Source organism: Piliocolobus tephrosceles, chromosome 8 (assembly GCF_002776525.5).
Source record: "Piliocolobus tephrosceles isolate RC106 chromosome 8, ASM277652v3, whole genome shotgun sequence".
Taxonomy (NCBI): domain Eukaryota; kingdom Metazoa; phylum Chordata; class Mammalia; order Primates; family Cercopithecidae; genus Piliocolobus; species Piliocolobus tephrosceles.
In genome coordinates, this window is record NC_045441.1 from 3,415,068 (window position 1) to 3,419,775 (window position 4,708).

The 4,708-nt window shown below is 63.1% G+C and overlaps 1 protein-coding gene and 1 pseudogene across 2 annotated transcripts in view; one reads left to right on the forward strand and one right to left on the reverse strand.

The window, feature by feature from the left end:
- Nucleotides 1–4,281, reverse strand: part of MAFK (MAF bZIP transcription factor K) — a 17,116-nt gene extending 12,835 nt beyond the window's left edge. For both annotated transcript variants that reach the window (XM_023188485.2, XM_023188486.2), the window contains exon 1: nucleotides 4,079–4,281. The gene's annotated coding sequence lies outside the window, so the exon portion shown is untranslated. The remainder of the gene's footprint in view (nucleotides 1–4,078) is intronic.
- Nucleotides 222–938, forward strand: LOC111523691 (annotated as a pseudogene).
- Nucleotides 4,282–4,708: the final 427 nt, after the last annotated feature.

Genomic DNA, 4,708 nt, shown 5'->3' on the forward strand with positions numbered 1-4,708 from the left:
ACAGCCTGAGTGACAGAGCAAGACCCTGTCTCTTAAAAAAAAAAAAAAAGAGACAGAGAGAGAGAGTGCAGAAATGAGTTGAACAGCTGATGGCTGGATGACCCCTCTGAACAGTCCCAGCTGTGGATGCCCGTGGAGAAACGGGGATTTCAGCTTCAGGGCTCTGATTCTTCCCAGATGAGAGGACGCATCAGGGCCGCTGCTCACTCTCCGAGGCCAGCATGGGGGCCCTGGATGGGTCACTTGTTCTTTCCCAAGGGGTGAATGACAATGCAGACTCCACGCCCCACCCCCTCGGCCACCCAGCCAGTCTGACTGAGACAGAGTGGCCTTTCCACTTCTATTCTCCGCGGGTCTCTGAGGATGTGGGATGCGGGAGAGGGAAGAGGGGTGGGGGAAGACCAGGAACGGAGGACGGCAGTTCTGTGCGAGACTCGGGTTTAGAGATCCAGCAGCACAGCAGCAAGCGCCCTCCCGCCCGCCCTCACCAGTGACTCCCACGACAGGTGCAATCCACAAAACCAGAGGCCGCCCAGGGTGTACCTGCCTCTCCCAGGAACCTTTCTGCCAGAGACCCCAAGCCAGGCATACTCCACAGTGGGCCACAAGGGTAGGTGGGGCCACTGTGGCACTGGTACCCAGTGGGCACCTGTCAAACAGGTGTCAACCGACTAATTGCAGCCCGGCTGGTCCCAGAGACCAGCCAGACACCCTTCCTACTGAAGATGAGGGCCCCCACTGTCCGGCTGTCCCGGACACGGGAAATGTGGGAGGCACCCCACTTGGCACCCCCCAGCCCAGCCCGTATCAGCCGGCAGCCTGGCCCTGGCTGGCTGCCCTCCAGCAAGCCACGACTGTCAGCCTGGCTTGGAGGACGTCTGGTCACCTTGCATTTGCAGCCTGAGGAAGCTGTGTCATTCCGCTACATCCAGAGGTGACTCAGGCAGCTGCAGCAGCAGAGAGCAAACTGCAGAACACACCACACCCCCTCCAGTCCCTGCCCTGGCTCCCACCACACCATCCCCCTGTCCTTGGCTTCCAGCTCCTCGTCAGCATCCTGTTCTCCCCGGCCACCCTGGGACTTTAATCAGCTCCCAGCCTCCAAGTCCAACCAGGGGCATTCCGGGGGGCCCAGACGCCCCCCAGCCCCCAACCGCATCACTCATCGGAGTTGCCCCCACCTCTCTCTCTTTTCCTTGTCCACGCTCCAAACGGGCTTGATCCCAGCCCTCAAGTATCTCCCGCCCGAACCCACAGCACCTGCCTAGGCTCTGGCCTCCAGCTTCTCCTGTGTGGACCACAGCTTTGCCAAATGGGATGCCCTCACCCTGATCCTGGTGCCCTCCACGCAGCCCCACAGGCAGTCAAAAGTCTTGGGGTTCCTCCCAAACCCCGACCCCCTCACCCCAACGCCGTTTCAGGTTTCTGATCACCCCTATCTGCAGAGAGCAGGTGGCCCCCTGTCCCCCTCAAGCCCTGCTTCTTCCAGAAACAGTCCCCACTGCCCTCCTCCTCGTGTAGGCAAGCACCCTCTACCAAGGCCTGGTTCTAGATCCTTCTGGGGACAGGGGGCCTCCCCGTGGTGTGGTGAGCTCCTTGCAAGCAAGGAGCATGTCTTCCCTACACCCCACACAAGCCCCCCGCTGTACGCAATGAACCGGCCCCGTACAGGAGGGCAGGGAGAGGGCAGTCTCCACCCCAATACCTTCCCCAGGACGCCCGACGCGCGGTGCGGAGAAGCAGGCAGGTTCTACACCAGACCCCACCAGCCCTCGGGACAGGCCAGCAGACGTCACGGCCTGGGTTTCCTCATCTACAGCGGCCGGTCAGGGCGGGGCGTGTGACCGCTCAGGTTCATTTGTACCTGCTCTAAAACTCTATGATTTTAAGACGACACTCCCCAGTTTCCTGAAACTGTAGGAAAGCGGAAACATGACGAGTCTGTGACTTATAAAAAGCAAAAATAAATAGCGGGGAAAGGCATCTTCCATTCGCGGAGAGCAGGGAGGGTGGGGACGGAGCGGTGAGTCACTGTTTACTGTTGAGAGGCAGCCACACGGAGCCTTCTCCCAGCTGGCTAGATTTCCATTTCCCGTGTGGACTGGACCCGAAACCCAGAAAGTCCACTCCAGAAACCTTTAGACTCAGAAACAGCTGGGACAGGAACAGGCACAACTTCTTCTCGGTCTGGGTGGCAAACAGCTTTGCCGGAGACTGTAAACAAACGCAGCCATCGCCGAGCCCCGTGGGTGAAAGCGCACGCCTTGTAGACAGCGGAGTGGCCCGGAAGACGGTCTCACTTAACAGCGGCCTCCCGGGTGCACACAAAGGCTGGCGCCCCGACAGCCCCAACCCTTGGTAAACGCTGGCTCCTGGGTTTACCAGCACCTGGGGAATCAACGCTGCAGGGAACCAGCCCCTCAGAGCCCTGGCTCAGTTCAAGGATAAAAAGCAGGAGAAGCCTGGTTTGTTTTTCTGCTTTAGTAAATGTCTTATTTTGGAATAATGAGAGGTCTAGTTTTAAAAAGCAGACTCCCTCTCCCAAGGTCAAACTCAGACATTCCTACTGGGTTACCTAAGAAGGGGAGATGTTCTCATAAATGGCACTGGACGCCCAAATAGGGTATAGGTGTGTCCCAGACACCTGTACAGCCCACCTATGTTCTCCAGACCCCGCCTACAGCTCTTTCAATACCCCACGTCCCTGAAGACACTGGGCTTGGAGAAGCTGCACAGGGCACCCCACTCCGTGTTGGAGACCCCCTGACAACAACACACTGTGACAGTGAAACCTCAGTGCCAGTAGAGACCTGGCAGCCCACCCTGGAGAATCAGAGGGGTGGGAAGGGCAGTGCCGGAGCCGAACCACACAGATATCCCCTAGCCCACGGTGTCCGGCGGTGGGGGCGCATTTTGAGTCCCAGGATCTTCCCAAGGCCAGGCACCTGGCCAGAGAGTGGCTGGCTGCCTGTGGGTCACCTGGTGAATGAATGGTGAGTGGATCTGGTTTTTGCCTCAGCTACAAGAGCCGCTTAAGAAGCAAGAAACAGCATGCTCAGGGACGCGGGACACGGGGAGAGGGACACAGGAGGCCCCGCGAACATGGACACACACGGGTGAGGGTGAGAATGCAGCACAGGGCCACTGCTGTGCCCCAGGGGGACCCAGGCCAAGGGCCAAGGCCAGGCAGGGTCCTGGCTTTCTGGGTTTCTCCGCGGCGCCTCGTCCCACCCCCCCAGGATCTTGAGGCTGTGCAAACACAGACACATGGACACAGACACACACACACACACACAGTCACGGGCACATAACCCAGTTTCCTGAACTTGACAGAGGCACAGAAGAACCCACGCAGTGGGAGCGGGAAGAGGCCTGAGCCCCTGCCCCACGTGAGCAAAGGGACACGCGCCTTGGGGCCCCTGTCACCTGCTCCCCTCCTGCCTCCCCACAGCCTTCCTTCCAGCAACCCTGGCAAGTGGGCGGCTGAGAGCAACACCAGTCCCAGGATCCTGCCTTTGGGGAGACCCGGTTACCCCCACCCCGTCCACGGGCACGCGTGGGCCCCACCATTGGGCCGCAGCGCCGCCCGTCACCGGGAGGAAGCGAGGGGGGGCAGGCCGGGGCCGCACGCGGAAGCCACGCTGGGGCGGAAGGCACGGGTAATCCACGCGCCCGCGCCCTCCCAGCGCCGCCCGCACGTGGCGCCCGCCCCGCCCCCGGCAGGTGTGAAGGCGCGGGCACAATGCGCGCCGCCGACCCGCGTGGACCCCCGTGCCCCCAGGTCTGGGGTAAACGCCCCGGACCCCCGGCTCAGCAAGCATGGCCCGGGCGGCACGTGCAGGGCGGAGAGCCTCGCGTCCCCGGGAAGCCCCCTGGGCCCGCGGGGCGGGACCCACCTGGGCAGGTGCGCGGGCCGCGTCGGGGGCCGCATGGGGATCTCGGGCCCCGCGCACCCAACCCCGCCACCCTCGGCCCGCGCCCCCGGGCGGCCGTGACTCAGCGGCCAAGTGGCCCCGGCCCCGCGTCCTGGTCCCCGTCCCCGCCGCGGCCCGGTCCCCGCTGCTCCACCGCCTCTCACCTGGCGTCGCGCGGGGGGCGCGGGCGCGCGGCGGCTCCTCGCGGGCACGCGCTGTCCTCGCGCCGGCGCTCACTCTCGCGCTCCCCTCGGCCGCCGCCGCCGCCTGGCGCTCGGGCTCCGACTTCACGAAGAACAACAAGTCCCCCCCTGCCGCCCGCCGCCACCGCGCCCGCCCGCCCGGCTCCCCAGCATCTGACACCGCTTCCGGGATCCGCGGCGCGCGCGTCACGCCGCCCCGCCCCCCTGGGGCCACGCCCCCTCCCTCCCCCGCGGGCACGCCCTCCTCTCCCGCCCGGGGGTCCGCTGGCCCCGTCCGCACCTGCAATCCCCGCGCTTTGGGAGGCCCGGAGGGAGGATCTCTGTGGGCCAGGAGTTCAAGACCAGTCTGGGCAACGTAGCGAAACCTCCCTTCCCCCATTCCCCGTCTCTACAAACATAAAAAACATTAAGGCCAGCTGGGCACAGTGGCTCATGCCTGTAATCCCAGCACGTTGGGAGGTCAAAGCAGGAGGATCGCTTGAGCCCAGGAGTTCCAGACCAGCCCGGACAACATAGTGAGACCCCCATCTCTACAAAAAATTACAAAAAGTAGTCGGTCGTGGTGGTATGTGCCTGTAGTCTCAGTTACTC